General features: G+C 41.6%; 1 protein-coding gene across 1 annotated transcript in view; it reads right to left on the minus strand.

Annotated features, from left to right (window-relative positions):
• The window catches only part of cmss1 (cms1 ribosomal small subunit homolog), a 222,481-nt gene extending 204,649 nt beyond the window's left edge, over positions 1 to 17,832 (minus strand). The window contains exon 1 of the mRNA XM_069888705.1: positions 17,588 to 17,832. The gene's annotated coding sequence lies outside the window, so the exon portion shown is untranslated. The remainder of the gene's footprint in view (positions 1 to 17,587) is intronic.
• Between the last annotated feature and the right edge of the window lie 1,587 nt (positions 17,833 to 19,419).

Here is a 19,419-nt window from a genome sequence, read left to right on the forward strand (position 1 = left end):
AGGTACAATAAATATTGGCCAGATCTCCACAAAGTATAGATACAGATATAAATTCTATACTTTGCAGCAGCCTTCATCTTACATTTAATCACAATTATTCCTCAAAAGTTGCCAATTATGTTGGGGATTTTTTTCAGTATTACTCCAGATCACTGTGTGTTTAGCAATTCTAAAGGCCAACTGTGTATAATTTCACAGTAATCCAAAATCTTTCTGTATATATTGCACAATCTTTCATATAAACACAAAAATTTGTTTACATGCAATGAATATTTTGAAAGGAAAAAAATGTGGAGTGATTGCATAAATTTATTGCTGCAATTGAGAAAAATTGCTGATTTTTGAGTTTACATTCACAAATCTTTGAAAATGGCAAGTAGAAAAGATAAAGAGAACAAATGGGATCTTTAAAAAAAAGTTTGATCGAGTAAACAGGGGGATGATGTCATTTCTAGTGACGGAAATATAATGGGACAGGGAACACTATATAATGACAAAGAATCAGTGGTTACAGAGGGAACAGCATTAAACACCAAGTTCTAACAGCTGGAATGCAAAACCCCCAAAAAAGTTGAAAGATTTATTAATGGCTCTAAAAATGGAATAGAATAAACAAGGGAAGGAAGAAATAACTCAAGTACTATGGGAAGAGAACAGGATATTCTTGGTCGTCTTCTGGTCCACTTTCAAGGACTTGGCAGTAGACCTGAAGGAACATGCCACAGTTCTTACCGAATTTATCAGTAAATGCATGGAAGATTGTGTTCCTAGTAAGATTAAGCCATAGATGAACCAAGAGATCTGCAAACTATTGAAGACCAGATCTGCGGCATTCAGAATACAAGATGGTGATCCAGAATTTGGTTGGGAGGTGCCAGAACAGCATTTCTTTTTCTCTCAACAACAACACGACCAAGGTGCATTTTAGGAGGGGGAGTCTGAAGGATCACACATCTGTCTTCACAGCGAGGACAGTGGTGGAGAGGGTATCTTTACGTTCCTGGGAGACCACATATCGGAGAACATCTCTTGGAGCCAACTCATCGAGGCAACTGTGAAAAAGGCACATCAATAAGCCTACTTTCTGAGAAGACTTGAGGAGATTTGGTATGTCATTGAATATGCTCCCAAACTTCTACAGGTATACTGACTGACTGGTTGCATCAAGGCCTGGTTTGGGAACTGGAGTGCCCAAGAACACAGAAGACGGTGGAGAGTGGCAAACCTTGTCAGTCTATCAAGGCACCATCCCCCTCCCCCCAATCAACTGAATACTTTGATGTGAGACACCATCTTAAAAAGGCAGCCATCATCAAAGATCCTTGTGAATATTTATTCATCTATCCTTTCATATTTATCTCTTTTATTGTCTTTGCATATTATGAGTGTTTTATACTTAATCTGTTTGGCTCCAGCAAGTAAAAGTTTCTATGCATCAGTACATTGTACTTGTAACTTTGACAATAAACTCTTACCATTACCATTTTCAAAGTTCCAATGACCAGCACAATTTGGACTGTATGGGCTCCTGTATTTTATGATTCTACAATAAATGCATGGCACAATTAGCATAGAGCAATGCTATTACAGCACCAGCGACCCAAGTTAGAATCCAGCACTGCCTGTAAGGAGTTTGTATGTTCTCCCCAACATCTGCGTGGGTTTCCTCCGGGTGCTCCTCGGTTTCCTCCCCAGTTTACTGTGTGCTGTAGGTTAATTGGGTGTGTTAGGCATCATAGGGTCCTGGGCCCGTTATCGTGCTGCATGTCTAAATTTTTTTAAATTTCACTCATAGCCAATTGTGGATGCTTTTGAGTACATTTTATTCATCTAAAATGAAGAGTTATATTTCTGAAGCTAATATTTCCACCATTTCTAGATCTTACATAGGCAGCAAAACTATTTTGAAATGCTCATATGTCTGAAGTATTGAAAAATTTATGTGCTGCTTTCTGAAACAAACAATTCTACTTTGAAATTCCACTGCAACCTTATTTCTCCATTTTGTATCAATCTCGCAAGCTCCATTTTAAGGCAATTAGAACCATCTCAAACTCGCATCAGTTGTCGAGCTACTGCAGTATGACCAGCAAACTAAGAACAGCAACCCAGAATTTCCTGAGAAATGCTGGCAATTGCAGGCACAATTGCTTCCATTTCTCCACCTTTCAGGAAGATTGTGAATCCAGCACAAATCTACATGCACAACTCGCAAAACACCATGGCCCTCAATGTCAATTTCCTAACGACATCCGACATTGAACGCCTCATGAAGTTCAGCAGGCAATTCACCAACTTCCTGCAATTTTTCAGCAATTACACCGGGGAATCATCACCTGAAAACTACGCCTTTTGAATTGGCTCAGAGACTCCATTCATTTCGATGGAGAAAAAGAGTAATGGGGGGGAGGAGGAAAAAAGGAGATCTTCAAGTAATAAATTTCTTAAACTAATTAAGTTTATTTAAATGTTTGCAATCGTTTTTAGGTGATTTCTTTTTCTCTTTTTTTGATGGTGCAAATGAGTGTTTTTTTTTAAATGTTTGTGTATCAGAGGCTGAGAAAAAAAATGGTTTTGGATAGTTTTGTGTATTGCTCTGAACAGAAGAAAGAACCATGAAAATAATATAGATCAATCAGTACTATGAGCCTCAACTTACTGACCATGGCACAAGTGGCTATTCAGCCTATCTGGTCTGTGCTATCACAAACAGAGCCTTGCAACTATTGCATTCTCGTTCCCATCAATTTCCTTTTTATTCCTGCCACATAACTAATGGCAAGTCGTTGTAACCCATCAACCTGGCTCACTATGCAGAGGGAGACCCACGTGGTCACAGAGAGCATGGAAATTTCACCGATACCTGTGAATCTTGGTCAAACCCAGTCCGCAGGCCTGTGAAATAGAGGCACCAGCTACTGCATCTATGACACCCACATTTCAGTCGGAAGATGACCGTTCTGCATTTTAATTCCATTCATCCCATCTTTCCTGGTAGCCTAACCGAACAAAAGGCTTAAAAGTTACTGACCAAAATTAACATAGCATGCTAAATTTCCAAATTTTATTGATCAATCAAGCTTTAATTTTAAGATTATGCTTTCATGTTCTAGATTCTGCCATGAGTTGCTCTGCATGTACCCTGTCAAATCCCTATTATAGTTTTAAGTATCTGATTAGAACTCTGTGGACTTCTGAACTCAAACATATTCGTGCTAAAGTTTATGTAGCCAATCCTTAACTGCTAAAAAAAAAAAAGATTTAATTTGGTAAATCTTCAATTTTACATTACAGGTGTAAAATGTATGCAAATTAAAGTATCATTTTTCATAAGATAATTATTGAGGTAAAGGAGTTTACACAGTGGTTGCCAAATTCTCACTCTCTCCTTTTACATTACTCATTGTCAAAATGGAATGCAAAGCATTTGCCAGCACATACACACAATACATTTTCATCATCCTTCTCTGTTTCAATCACAAATGCAATCTGATTGCAGGTGACCCTTGCTTTACAGTAGTGTATCTAACAGAAATTCACCCTCACAGAACTCAATACCCAAACAAAATTTGTATACGGAATAAAAACTTTGCTCTTACAAAATTTGTGAAAAATAAGTGAACCACAAGAATTTTTTGTGTCTGCATTTCTTGATGCAGTCAGAGATGATGCAGCTTCACAAAAGAAAATTGTGATACAGACTACCTTCTGGGAATACAATCTCTTCCTTCCATGCAATGCCTAGATTCCTGTTTATTTTCAAGATTTCGGGTGCAATTAAAACAATTCACATCTACCAGGCCAAAAACAAATAAATTTGCTAGGACAATGTCAGTCAAACAAAGTTACTGGCGCTGGAGCAATATGAATTGGGTTATTTGTCTTGGCATGTATAGAACAAAATCACTTGCATGCATAACTAAATAATGCTTAAAGGAAGTAATAAGTAACTACTAAATAATTAGTTTTTACTCATATTCAGGATCCTTTTATTAATAGAACTATGTTAATAAATGCAAAAAAAAACATTGTCCAATAATCTACCAAGAAATAGGTGCACAGTCATACAAGAGAAGTGAGGTACAGTAATAAAAGTCTATTAGCTACCATACAGGCAACCCCTTGTTTGGGGGGTGGGGACAGTGAGGAAAGGAAGGTTATGTTCCTCAAAAACTGGTCATGATGATATTTTCCACATTTAGCAGCCCTTTCATCTGTACATACAACATGAAAGTTGAAAAACTAAATTTTGTGTTGAATTATTTATCCTTCCCCCCCCACCTCCCCCACACACACACAAATTCTGAGAGCAAAATTGACTCCAAAATTTTTTTTAAACAAAATGATTTAGAAATTGAGGGAGAATTTCCATAACCCATACAATGGTCATCTGTAATCAATCTTGGTATCCTGTAATCCAAACATGACATACAAGTTTATTGTCATATACCAAAGTGCAAGGTGCAAATGCTCCAAAATACTTATTTGCTGCAGCTCCACGGGGCTTGAACTTGAAGAAACTCCAACAACAATAGTTTAATTACCAGAATACATCACAAGATGGAAAATAGATAATAAATATAAAGGGAATATTAATATTCACAATTACAATTCATGCAAAAAGAGTTTCAATAGCACAGAAAGTTATTTTGATGGTTCTGAAGTAGTTTGCCTTTAAAGTCAAGGTAGTACTGAAAGGTTGAAGAGCCTGATAGCTGTTGGAAAGAAGATCCTTCATGTGTTGGCCAGCCCTCATATTGATGCTTTCAATGGGTTATACTGGTACAGAATTGAAAAATATCGTATGAATTAACTGAAGCTAATAAGCTGTCTCTTTTATAGGTGGTTAGTAATAACTCACTCTATGTTCTGTTATTGTTGCTAATTTGGTGTGTATTTCATTTGCTGAATTGCCTTTCTTCTTCACTGTGAGTGAATCTGGCTGTCTGGATAACGTTTACTTATAGATCCAGCTGCAACACATCAAACAAAAAGAAATTATTTATTAGGTTTCTAATTATGATGTCATTGGACTTTGTGGTTATTTCTCCAGGGCACAACCAACAGTTCTGCTGCAGTACATGTAATTCAAGAAAGACTGAGACTTCGGCTCAATGATGTCACAGTCTCAGAATTTCTTTTACTCTCTACCCACCCATTCAAAGAGTATGTTGATTACAATTTAGTGGCATGATCTCCATGCAACTCAGATTTTAACCTGATGCATTAACTGTGTCTTTCACAAAGGTCTTCATTTGCTTTTAAAGATCTTCATAGGTGTTATAAATTAGAGGCCATTCATTCATTGCAACATGGATTAATTTTGCATACAGTACAATTCATGCACTTTGCTAGAAGAAAATAGCATTGTACCAGACATGCAATATTAACCAGCTCTCAAAACAATTTTATTTTAATTGATGCAATACATAGCACTTGTAAAATTGCTAAGAAATGTGTGCTGGTAATTTTAAGATTCAAAGTTACTGATAATATCTTTACAGCCACTCATTTGGCTTGTTAACAAACTTAACCATCAGGACTGAGAGAGTGTTAAATTTATGCAAGAAGAAATAAGTAAAGATCACTCACACAGCAGGAGCATGAGCTGAACGCCCACCTTCCATCAAAAACAATTCTTGAATTTCATACATCGCAGACCGAGAACACCTTGCTGAGAGTGTAATTCAGCATAGGGTATACTAGCTCAGTCCACTATACATTGCCACCTTTTAGGGCTGGTCTTCGAGAAAAATTAAAGCGTGGTACCTTGAGCATGGCTTTATTTTATTCCCCCCACCCACCCCAAAGTAGCTGATATACCAGTTTGTTCTGATATCACCGAATAGTGATTTCTGTGCATGCCTGTAACGGAGAAATAAGAATGCCAAAAGTTCTCCTTTTCTCTACACATCAAATAAAAGTTAATTCAGGAATGTGTACGTATGCCATCTGAAACTAGCTTGTACTTTAATGAAATCATGGTTCCAGCCCTTTAATTGGCAGATGAGTCGAGAAATGTCACAGGAGGTAGTGGATGGATCGAAGCCAGGAGCTAGGTTACTATCACTTCCAGCTTGCTATTTGACTACAACTGGCATAATCACGCCTCTGCATTATCGCCACTCCTACACAGGTTTCCCTCTCTCCGAAAGAAGGTGACACCCTGTCAACTGTTGCCTGCAGTAGCAGATGGGTAACAAGGGGTGGGTCACCTTCTAATTGAAAGAGTTGAGGAGAAAGTAATTTGGATCATGGTCACTGAAGAAGGCAGCCAACAGCAGATGGATGCACCTTATTCAAATCTTCCATCCACACTGTGAAAATAGATCTTCTGCAAAACAAGTTGTCAAATCAACACAAGTTTCTATTATATCAAACGAATGAGAAAAGCCGGTATATCATTGCCGCAACAGTAATATCATGGAAAATCTCAAGAAGTGGAAAAATTGGCTCAAACAAATGTCTGAAGCTGCACAAGAGGCTCCCAACCACAGATCAAAAAAGACTTTTGGCCATCAATGAGGAGATATGGCAAGTGCCAAATGGAGCCTCCAGCATTTGGGTCCAACAAAGGAACCAGGTAACTGTGTTTCCTGTTGCAGCAGAGGATGGATGGCAACCTGAAGAGCTGTCAAATGTTTCAACACCCAAGGTGACAGGTCAAGCACAGACAATGCAAAATTAGGTTACTTCAACAAATTCAAAACAAGGCCATCGCCAAAGAACACCTTCTGATTTGCCTGCTGAATAAGTACTGCTGCACTAATTTTTGAACATTGAAGTATGGTTTTCACCGCAAAGAAATTGGACTTCAATGGTGGCTAGTCAATAAAGAGGACGAATCAATCATCGTGACTCTGGATCCAAAGGTGCACGAATTTTGAGAGCATCAAGCCATTCCTGCAAGTTGTCTTCCAGCATTTTGCTAAACTTTCAAATTCACGGACCTGGAGGAGACACTGGAGTTTGGCCAACTGTAACAACACTGACCTCTGTCGAGCAGACAGCATCCATCATTTCTCCACTTCTTGGAGTGGTTTCCCCTCAACAAGAACACTGAAACTGCAGTCACTAGCCCTTTTCACACTGTCTAACCAGTAAATTGGCTGTTCAGTGAACCAGTTAAGAAGCTGTTCTTGCTATTCACACTGGATCACTGTTAACTGGTTCTCTGCATCCTTTCTCACTCATCACAAGGCATCCCCGGAGAGAGGGGTGCCTATCCTCCACTGGTGACATCTGAGTGACGCATTGAGCGATGGCGGACCTGCCCTAAATCCTGATCGATGTATAATGTATTTAAACAGAATTAATTATGCCCAATTATAACATTAATAAGCTTTATGTCCAGCACAGTATGCCCTTCAGCCCCCGTTGTTGTGCCGACCTATATAAACCTTTATAAATTCATAAAGGACCATGGGAAAGTGGTAGCAGCAATAGCGCACAATTTATAAAGACGGTGGGAAAGAGTGATGGCAGACCTGCTCTCCCAGAATTTTGTGCGACAGAATGGAGCACTCATGGGTCAGCAAAGTTTATACCTTTTTAATCTGGTTTCCTTCACATTCCTACACACATGCAAAAATGTCATCAACACGTCAGTACTGTGACAGATTAGGTTATATTTTATATTGTATATAGATATGTTTTAAAGGAGATAAATTGTGGCAGGTTTTTAGTGTAGGTTACATACAAACACTTCAAAACAGATCTCATTTAAAATGCTGGAGCTCTGCTCAAGCCAGACAGTCCAGGCTCTGAGTGCCTTTGCACAAACTTTGAAGGATGCCAACAAGGACTTTATAAATAGGTATTAATTGGACATGCTGTGGAGTAATGGAATATTGTTTTGTAAAGCAACAGATGAACAACTCAGAAGATTAGGTCCAGAGCCGCAATCTGTCGGAGTACAGTTGGCTAAGAGGGTCATGTGGTTTTCTCTCACACAGAGAGAGAGAGAGAGAGAGAGAGAGAGAGAGAGAGAAAAAAACTTGTGGAAAAAGCACATTTTGAAGATGGGTTGTGAGTTCTTAGTTCAGCCTGGTCAAAGCTCTTGTGGTCTGTACAAGAGGAGATGGCTGGCAGTTTCACTTGAAACAAGGGAAACAGAAAAGGAACTCTGTGGTGACCTGAAACAAAGAGGTTATCATCTGGAACACCTTGATGGGGAAAGTTTCTTCACCAGGACACTGAAGTGGCTGATCAGAAGGAATCAGTTGTGGGTGTCCAAAGAGCAACAAACCTCTCTCTGAAAACCAACAAGAACCTTCCTGAGCGGTGACCATTACCTTTCAACCAAAGCCTGGAGAACTTTATAAATGTTAAATTCTGTACACAGTGTAAGAATTTCCTGTTACCAGTGAGCTTGGAGGAATGGGAAGTGAGATTGGACTGTGAATTAAAGAACCTTTCTGAATTTACACACACATGCACTTAGAATTAGAAGGGGGTTTAGTTAGGTTAAGTTAATAGTAATAAGTTGAAGTTTGATCCTGTTTTCATGTTTAAAGATAATCAAAAGCAACTTTTGTTTAAGTAACCATTTGTCTTGGTGAATTTCTATTGCTGCTAGGTTTTTTGGTCCTCTGAGCTCGCAACATTACTTCGTCTCTGGATAGTCCATGTCCTTTTCACACTGGGCTAAATTGGCACACAGCCATCAGATGACCCCTGGGATGATACAACCTACCTCGGAGGTCCATCCTCCAATGTGATTTGACGCCTGCTTGTCGATTAAGGAGCTTTCACACTGAATCCTTAAGCCGTTAATTACTAGGACAAGGTGCCAGTGTGAAAGGGACTACTCACTCTAAAGAGAAAAACTATATGGCCTACACCAAGAACTACTCAGAACTGCCAGGCATAACCACCTCATACCTTCTCTAGTTTAATTGGCCAAAACTTCATTAGAAGAAGCCAACAAAAAACGGAGCAAAAATCATAGAAAATGTACAGCTATGCTCTGGTTTGCACGAATTAAACTTTTTAGCATGGTAATTTGCTCGTTTTCTATTACTCCAAGGCCTTCTATTGTGAATGTCATACCCACGAGGTGAAGATTCTAAGTGTTGCTATGTTGGTATAAAGGGTACCTAACTGACATATGCCCTTGGCTTTCTAAGCTGGTTATTTTGTATTGAATTAGTTCCCGTCTAAGTAGTCTTTGGTTGAAGGGTGGCAACTATTCCTGAACCTGGGGGTAAAGGAGTCCTGAGGTACCCATACCTCTTTCCTGGTGGCAGCAGTGAGAACAGAGCACGTCCTGGATCCTTGATGATTGCTGCTGCTGCTCTGACAGCAGCGTTCCCTGTAGATGTCGTCAGTAGTATAGTATATAGCCTGTGAAGTACTGTGCTGTGTCCGCACCTTTTGCATGGCCCCTTACTAGGTCACAATGCGCCCAGTCAACACACAGAATGCTATACCGAACCTCAGCAAACTCCTAAGGAAGTAGAGGCACTGATTGTGCTATCTTCACGATGACATGAGTAGGAAGGCTACAGGAAAGGTCCTCAGAGATGATGACTCCCGGGAATTTAAATGTTCTCACCCTCTCCACCGATGACCCCTCAATGATCACTGGGTTGTAGGTCTCTGGTTTTCTTTTCCTAAAGTCTGCAATGAAATCCTTGATTTTGGTGAGAGGTTGTTGTTAGTACTCTATTCAACCAAGTTTTAAAGACCCCTGCCACATGTATATAACCAAATAGATATACAGAGTCCACTCTGGTGGCAATATCAGCAAATTTGTACATGGTATGGTTGTTGTAATGAGGCTCACAGTCATCGTGTAAAGAAAGTAGAGCAGGGGCCTAAGAACACAGCCCTGTGGTGCTCCGGTGCTGATGGGAGATTGAAGATGCTCTTACCAATACACACTGATTGGAGGTGAGAAAGCCCAAGATCCAATTGCACAGTGGGGTATCGAGTCCCAGGGCTTGGAGTTTGCTGGTTAGTTTTAAGGGGGGGGGGAAGTGACAGTGTTGAATGTCAAACTATAGTCAATAAAGAGCATCATTGCTGTCCAGGTGAATCAAATCCCTTCACAACAAAAATCCTGATAACCAACAACCATTTTAAACAACACAGGTGCCCCACCTACACAAATTCAATTGTCTATTAAATGAGTAGACGTGAATCAATTTCATTGGGTGCATTGGACATCGCGCCGACATGGGGTTCATGTTGGGGCACACACTGGATCCATGCAGTTGAAAATACCATTAAACTTTTGTCGTTATCAATACCCAAGTACTCAAGAAAAAAAAAGGGCAATGTGATCACAATATAGCATTATATAAAATTTTTTTAAAAAATCAGTTAAAATTACAAGGTCCTAAGCAATGCATTTTTCCCCCAAAAAGTATCTTAACTTTAACCAAGAAAAACTATCAAACTGCAAGTTTTTTTTTAAAAAAGACCACTGATAGTACTGAGACCAAATTACACCATATTCTTTGTTGTCAAGATAGGTCGCTGGCCTTGATCCAATTTGATATCATGCTTGGCCCTTGAGAAAACAAAGTAGCACCCCTCAAAGTGACGTCACCAGAACATGGAAAAATATTTGTCGTGAAGGAACTTGAAATCAAATAAAAAGCTTCTGTCAGTCTTTTTCTTCTGGGACATCAACAAGCATCATTTCCCCTCAGACTTCCACCTCTAACCTACTGGTTGAGAAAATAATCAGACTGTGAGAAAAATAAGCTTTCTAAAAAGGTACAAATCTGGAAGAAAACAAAAATTGCACTCCTCATCATACTTCCAGGCTAGGTAACCAAATTAGCACACGTTGCTCCATTTCCTTATCTTATTGTCCCAGTAAAATCAAGGTGATAATATTCGAAAAGAGCATTAATAACCAGGTCTGCTCATCGATTCTGCTACAGTTTGTGGAAAATAGTTGGAGTGCAATTGTTCTGGAAATTAGAAAGACAGTAGACCCCAAAGGCCCATCAGCCGCTAAGAAAAATCAACTGGTGGCATAAACATTTTGACTGTGTTTCCATATTGTGATCACATGGATATTGTCACTTCAAGCAGGACAAACACAGAATGATTTTCATTATATACATGATCCAGTCTTTCTTTGGCTTGGCTTCGCGGACGAAGATTTATGGAGGGGGTAAAAAGTCCACGTCAGCTGCAGGCTCGTTTGTGGCTGACAAGTCCGATGCGGGACAGGCAGACACGATTGCAGCAGTTGCAAGGGAAAATTGGTTGGTTGGGGTTGGGTGTTGGGTTTTTCCTGATCCATTCACAGACTTAATCTACGTGTCATTAGGTTGCTGAAGATGCCAGTTTTTTTTTAATTAAATCAAAAATAAACTGTGCAGATACAGACAATTAAGTTTTCACAATCGAACAGATAAAAATCGATGGAATTGGTTATGCAATTCCTTTAGAGCAGTAGATTTCCGATGTAGAAAATGATTTACCATCTTAAAGCACCTACCACCATCTGTTGGTTTAAGAAGGAAACTGCTCATATTTCTTGATACCAGAAATTATTAGTTAGAAAACTTTTTGCAACAAATGGATCAGAATTTTGATGCAACCCATTTCAATTAAAGCATTAACAGCATTTGACAAGTTTCATATGTTGCAAATGGTGAAATGCAATATAAAACAGTCAATCAATAGATTAGACCACACAATATCACAAAGCGTTACAGATAATTAAAATTTTGTAGTTCAACACCAGTTAGTCAGAACTATAAAAAAGAAAAATAGGACTGCTCAATCAAATTTCTGATGTTTATTCTGCATATCTCTCCTTCAGGCTACACAGGAGAACATGGACCGAAATTCATATCCAACTCGGATCCCAAAACCAAGATCCAGTACAATAAAGTTCAAGATGCCTGAAAGATCTATCTCCAAATCTGAACTACAGTCATAAATACAGTACAACCTGCAAGAAAACAGCCAAAAAGTGCTACTTTCAATTTCTGTACTCAAGCTAGTTTTGTAAAAATATAACATTTTTATTTTGCCAACAATGAGCTGACAACCATTTGCTGTAGAATAGAGGGTCGTTTGTATTCATTGGAAGGTGCAGAAGATGTGTATCGAAAGCTGTGGCAAACAAGCCTAAAAATCAGGATCAAGCCTCACAGGAAATCTGTTAACCTCGAATGGTAAATTTCAGACCAGTTCCGAAATCAACAATCTTCCAACTTTAACCTCTCTGGAGTTAAATTGTCCACATTCATGTTTTAAAGAACTGAACAGTTTTCACTTTAGAAACAGTCTCTACGAAACGATGCAACACCAAGACCAACACAAGAATTGTTGACCTCTTCATTCCACTTCAAGTGTAAATTTATCAAATGTTTCTATATAAACAAACTTAAGCATGAAATAATTGCACATCGCCATTTCCTTTGCAATAGCATAGAAGAATATCACAAGGAAACAGAACTATTGGACAGAGATCCCTTGCTTCGGTAATATTGAGTAATGAGGAACAACTCAATTCTTCAATAAGATTAAATGCCTTGATCGTTTAAAATGGAATATTATTGTTATGAATAATCGCTGAACTAAATAATTGTGAGAAGATTTGAATAAACAGATAAATGGTGAACAAGGTTCCAAATATAAGGATTGGGAACGGACCCGAGTTAAAATCCTGCGCTGACATTCTCCCCATGTCTGCGTGGGCTTTCCCCAGGGGGCTCTGGTTTCCTCCCACCCTTCAAAAGCATACTGGGGTGTAGGTTTATGGGCTGTAATTTGGACAGCACGGACTCACCTGATACAGTGCTGTATATCTAATTTTTTTTTTAATTATGAAAAATAATTCAATTCACACCAATCAGATTGTTCAGTCAATTATAATATGTCAAAAGAAATTTGCCAATTGGGTGACATTTCCCACAAGCATTTAGATCAGGTGAAGGGAGGTGGGTGTGGGCTGTGCACAATTCAGCACAATTCTGCCACCATGTGGCGAAGACAAACAAATAGAGTACACACTACCATCTCCTGGCAAACACATTGCAACAAACGCAGTGGGGTTTTGACCTGAAATGTTGACTGTCAACTGCGATTAGGCCCTTTTAGTGTAAAATCGGGTGAACTGGACAATTTGTACAGTTAGTGCCCTAGTTACATGGAAGTTTGAGAGGGTCCATCCCCATTGGAACCTAATTGGGTCTCTGATCTACCTCAGAGGCAGTCGGAACCCAGTTAAACTTACCTAGGTCTCGTCCACAGCCAAATTGAGAAGGAAAATGGCCGATCCGTTTATTCCGATGATGTCCGTGCGTGCATCTTGGGGCAGCCAGCATCTGAACATCCGGCAGTACTTCCAGTGAGTGCGTGACACGTCATTGCAGGGGCAGGATCCCCCTTAAATCACCGGGTTGGCAACTTGATGGGTAGATCCCCTGTGATTTGAAAGGTGCTTCCACCACCTTTGCCCCAGTAATCACACCTGGGTCCCAGGAGGGGTACTCAGGTGCTGCAGTTTAAAAGGGGCTATTCATGAATGCTGCCTGAACCAGAGTTCCTGCACATTTTGTGTGTTGCAGCCCTTTGTCATTAGGCCCTTTTAAATTGCCTTGTAAATGGAGGTCAACCAGGCAATTTACTAGGTTGAACACCCAGTTACAGAGCTTTTTGAAAGGGCCGAACTGGGCAAGCCCAGTCAAAATCTACCCAGTTCCCAGACTTCCCCAGGTGTCCTCCTCTGCCTACTTGAAAGGGGAAATGGCTCACCCACTTACTCTGGAACTTTAAACAGAAAGAACACAGGGAACAAGGGACTCCCTAGGGCTGGGTGACACATCCCTCACAACTTCATTGCAGGGGCAGAATCTCCCTTAAATTGCCAGGTTGGCAATTTAACAGGTAGATTAGGCTGCTATTTGAAAGGTACAGGAGGCACACACTACCCAGCATCTAACCCGGGACTCAGGAGGGTTACCCAGGTGCAATTTGAAAGCACCTAATCTCTCCATGTCCACCCCTGTCCCCCACCCCCCATTTCTCTCCACCCCAAGGACTTCCATTTACAAAGCACCATAGCTTGGCAAAAATGTCCTCAGACATTTCATATCAACACGTTGCAGAGACAGGCCCGTCAACCCAACATGTAGACGCAGAGTATCAAGTATTAATTCATAAGAGAATAGGATTTGGGTAAGAGTTAAGACAATGAGCAGAATTTTGGAATCTATCAACTTTATAGAAAATAAAACAAAGCCAATGGAATTATTTCAAGAAAGGAATGGATGAAGGTTTCTGTTGCACATGCACTGACGTTGAGGTGGTGTTTTAAAACAGAAAGTAGTTTTCAAACTTTTTCTTTCCATCTACATAGCACTTTAAGTAATCCCTTACTCATCACAGAGCACCTATGGCATAGGGATTACTTAAAGTGGTATGCGAGTAGAAATAAAAAGTTTGAAAACCACTGGTTTACAAGAAAATGAAATAGAGGCTTTCCCTTCCAACAAAGAGCAAAAGCGTGATCATTTATTATTTATTAATTGGGGGGATCTGAAACATCTCTCATGAGGGGACATCAGTTACTCACCCATAATTGTGGGAACAAAGGTGAGCGTGAACTATGTTCATGATCTCCTGCAGTCATTCAGGAGAGCAGAGAGTTCCAGGATTTAGACGCAAGAACAATGAAGATCTAGCAGTACATTTCCAAGTCGGCAAAGTTTGTGATTTAAGGAGAAATTGCAGGTGGTGATGCTACCATGTACCTACTTCCCTTGTCAGATATAAACAGGTAGAGGTCACATGTTTTGGCAGGTCCAACTAGAGCAACTGCAGTGCATTTAGTAAGTGGGGCAGACTAGTTATAAAAATTGCTGATTAGTCATCATCTGGTCATTAGTTTTCTTGGAAAGCAGGACACATTTGGCAACATTGCACATCAAGTAGATGCCAGACTGCAATAAACCTGTGACATGGGAACCAACACTTGCAAGTGTCCAGTTGCACACTCTGCAATCTGGCACAAAACTACTAGAGCAACCATCTTTTCGATGAGATGTTCAGCTGTAACTCATGTACTTCATCAACCCAGCTCAGTCCACACTGCCATCAGTTCCATTATTCAATCTCCGTGGCTCTACTTGATCGCAGACGTTCACTTTGCTGTCTGCATTCCTTCTCTGCTTCCTTTTCCTCCACGACTCTCTCATTCACTCTTCCAATTTCACTTACACCCACACTTCTCTTCAGACTTCCTCATCACTTATGTTTCTACCATTTGATGGACTGCATTCAGAGTTTGTGATATAGTTGCTAAACCAAATAGTTCACAAAAGTTTTGCAAAATACCATTTCTTGTCCACAATTCTAAACTTCCAGTTGCCTGTTCCTTTCATTCTCAAGTTTATTATCATCTGATTGCACATGTACAACCATATGAATCAGTGTTTCTTCGGTCCTTAGTGCATACACGTATACACACAGCACATAATAATAATTATATCATTTTTTTAAATATATACAGGTATTTTTTTTGGATGATTTACTTGGTTAGTCTATTGCTCATAAAGCTCACAGCTATTTCCCAACCTGGCAGTCTTGATTTTGATGCTTGTTTGAGGACCCAATGTTTTATTTTAAAATCCTGCAACAGCAGATGTGGGCTCAAGATGGCAGTGCCTGTGATTGGCAGCAGCCACGAGGGATTGCAGACTCCAGGGAAGCAGGGCACCGGAAAATGGAGACGAACCCCCCCATTTTAGAAGGAAAAGTAGAGGCGACAACCCTATGGGTCGGTGACCACACCAGACCAGTGAGGGGTTCTGTGGCTGAGGAACACAGGCAGCGTGCTGTTGTCAACTCAAGACGAGGTGCCCATGCAGGCTGCGGGTTGGCAAATGTGGTCAGAAGACTCAGACCAGGCTAGAGACCGGCTGAAAGGATAGGAGGTATCGGAACTGGGATGCGAGAGGATGCTGGAAGTTTCCTGATGGTGTCAAAGGTTTGGATCTGAAACTCGGGTTACCAATGGTTTGGACTGGAGTGAGTGTGGCTGCGGGATCACTGGAGGCAAATCCACAGACACTCAGTGATTCTGGGAGTCTCTCTTTTCTTCTCTTTCTCCGGCTAAAAGAGGTGCCTTGCAATTTCTGCTAGTGGCGAATCAGTCTACCTTACTGTAGATTAATGCTAATTTTGTGTAATATTACATCTGTTTTATTACATGATAATGAAGGAACATTGAATCTTCCTTTTTGATGGTAGTGGGTAAAAGATACTGTGTGCTGGATAGACAGACTCCTCAATAATTCAAAACACCCGTCATCTTCTTAGCTGTTACGATGCTCCTCTGTATTGAATTGCTCTATTTGGCCTTTTAAACTTCAAACCCCACAGCCTGCATCTTTCTCAGGAACTCGATATTATATAAAAATAATAATTCTCAATTTTCAATCTCCCAGTTTCATACAAGAGCTTGCCAGAGTTCAAGTGGATAGTAGGAGAATTCGCTTTGATTTCAGCAATTCGTGTTAATTTGTCATTGTTCAAACTCTCTTTGTCCCCCAATTCCCGGTTGATTAACTGCTACCGACCCCCGTCCCCACCTCCTCTGCCGGTGCCCATTTGGTCTGCGCTCCAGTTGGTTTTCTCTGCGTCTCTACCCCTGAGAATACCAACTTTCCTATGCATTGAAGTGTCATGCCAGAAACTGTCAACTTCCCTCCCCCCCTCCCTCCCCCTCCCCCTCCCCCCCTCCCTCCCCCTCCCCCTCCCTCCCCCTCCCCCTCCCTCCCCCTCCCCCTCCCTCCCCCTCCCCCTCCCCCTCCCTCCCCCTCCCCCTCCCTCCCCCTCCCTCCCCCTCCCTCCCCCTCCCTCCCCCTCCCCCTCCCTCCCCCTCCCCCTCCCTCCCCCTCCCTCCCCCTCCCCCTCCCTCCCCCTCCCTCCCCCTCCCCCTCCCTCCCCCTCCCTCCCCCTCCCTCCCCCTCCCCCTCCCTCCCTCTCCCCCTCCCTCCCTCTCCCCCTCCCTCCCTCTCCCCCTCCCTCCCTCTCCCCCTCCCTCCCTCTCCCCCTCCCCCTCCCGCTTGCTCTATTGAACCTTTCTGGCATTTGTTTCGAACTTTACGCTGGCCTTTTCTTCCTTTGGCCCTCACTACGTTTCTTTTTTCAAATCAACTTTCTTTGTACTCGCCTTCTTTCGCCGCTCAACAGTGTCCTGCGTTACCATTAAGATCACCCAGCTCTTTGCAGTGGGTCCACGCTTCGCACCAGGGTTTGCTCCAGCACATTAACCCACCGCGCTGCACTGTCACCGCCTGCTGCTGCTGCCGCTACTGCTGGCGGGCGGAGGAGGGTTGGGGGGTGGGGGGTGGGCGGAGGAGGGGTGGGGGTCGTCCAGACTATAGCAGTGCAGTGTCCTCACACCCACTCGGTCCTATTTCCCGCACGTGGGAGGTTGCGCAGCGCCCGAAGTTCCAGCCTTCAACGAGCGGCCCTAATAAAGCCCGAGGTGTGGAGGGAGGGAGGGGGCTGCGCCCACCCCCACCACCAGTTGAAGGTTCTGTCCAAGAGAGACCCCCCCCCCAAACCCACCCCCGCGCTCGCCAGCAACGAGGAGCCCACGTACCTGGTGCCGTCCAGCGCCGCGCTCCTTCCCCGTCCGTCGGCAGCGTGGCCTCAACTCCACCAAGGAAAGCACTTTCGACACGACCCTAATTTTACAGAGTCCAGGGACACCCACCAACGACAAGGCTGAAGACCGCGCTGAGGCAATACCGTGCTCGCCGTTTCTAATTTTCTTTTGCGCGTCCTTGGATAACTTCCTTCCCCTAAACTCCACCGTCTATTGAAACTGCTGCGCTGAACAGGAACTTGCTGGTTCCCAGGGTAACCTGTCGACGCCGGAAGTGGACTGTTCCCTGCGAGAATGCGCATGATCGACTTCAACTCTGGCAATGTTCTGCTTGCAAGCCTTGATTGGTTGATTTATTCACAGAACTCTGGCAATATTCTGCTTGCAAGCTTTGATTGGTTGATTTATTCACAGAACTCTGGCAATATTCTGCTTGCAAGCCTTGATTGGTTGATTTATTCACAGAACTCTGGCAATATTCTGCTTGCAAGCTTTGATTGGTTGATTTATTCACAGAACTCTGGCAATATTCTGCTTGCAAGCTTTGATTGGTTGATTTATTCACAGAACTCTGGCAATGTTCTGCTTGCAAGCCTTGATTGGTTGATTTATTCACAGAACTCTGGCAATATTCTGCTTGCAAGCTTTGATTGGTTGATTTATTCACAGAACTCTGGCAATATTCTGCTTGCAAGCCTTGATTGGTTGATTTATTCACAGAACTCTGGCAATATTCTGCTTGCAAGCCTTGATTGGTTGATTTATTCACAGAACTCTGGCAATATTCTGCTTGCAAGCTTTGATTGGTTGATTTATTCACAGAACTCTGGCAATATTCTGCTTGCAAGCCTTGATTGGTTGATTTATTCACAGAACTCTGGCAATATTCTGCTTGCAAGCTTTGATTGGTTGATTTATTCACAGAACTCTGGCAATATTCTGCTTGCAAGCCTTGATTGGTTGATTTATTCACAGAACTCTGGCAATGTTCTGCTTGCAAGCCTTGATTGGTTGATTTATTCACAGAACTCTGGCAATATTCTGCTTGCAAGCTTTGATTGGTTGATTTATTCACAGAACTCTGGCAATATTCTGCTTGCAAGCCTTGATTGGTTGATTTATTCACAGAACTCTGGCAATATTCTGCTTGCAAGCTTTGATTGGTTGATTTATTCACAGAACTCTGGCAATATTCTGCTTGCAAGCCTTGATTGGTTGATTTATTCACAGAACTCTGGCAATATTCTGCTTGCAAGCTTTGATTGGTTGATTTATTCACAGAACTCTGGCAATATTCTGCTTGCAAGCTTTGATTGGTTGATTTATTCACAGAACTCTGGCAATGTTCTGCTTGCAAGCCTTGATTGGTTGATTTATTCACAGAACTCTGGCAATATTCTGCTTGCAAGCTTTGATTGGTTGATTTATTCACAGAACTCTGGCAATATTCTGCTTGCAAGCCTTGATTGGTTGATTTATTCACAGAACTCTGGCAATATTCTGCTTGCAAGCCTTGATTGGTTGATTTATTCACAGAACTCTGGCAATATTCTGCTTGCAAGCTTTGATTGGTTGATTTATTCACAGAACTCTGGCAATGTTCTGCTTGCAAGCCTTGATTGGTTGATTTATTCACAGAACTCTGGCAATATTCTGCTTGCAAGCTTTGATTGGTTGATTTATTCACAGAACTCTGGCAATATTCTGCTTGCAAGCCTTGATTGGTTGATTTATTCACAGAACTCTGGCAATATTCTGCTTGCAAGCTTTGATTGGTTGATTTATTCACAGAACTCTGGCAATATTCTGCTTGCAAGCCTTGATTG

The sequence above is a fragment of the Narcine bancroftii genome, chromosome 7 (genome assembly GCF_036971445.1).
Source record: "Narcine bancroftii isolate sNarBan1 chromosome 7, sNarBan1.hap1, whole genome shotgun sequence".
In the NCBI taxonomy this organism is placed as follows: Eukaryota; Metazoa; Chordata; class Chondrichthyes; order Torpediniformes; family Narcinidae; genus Narcine; species Narcine bancroftii.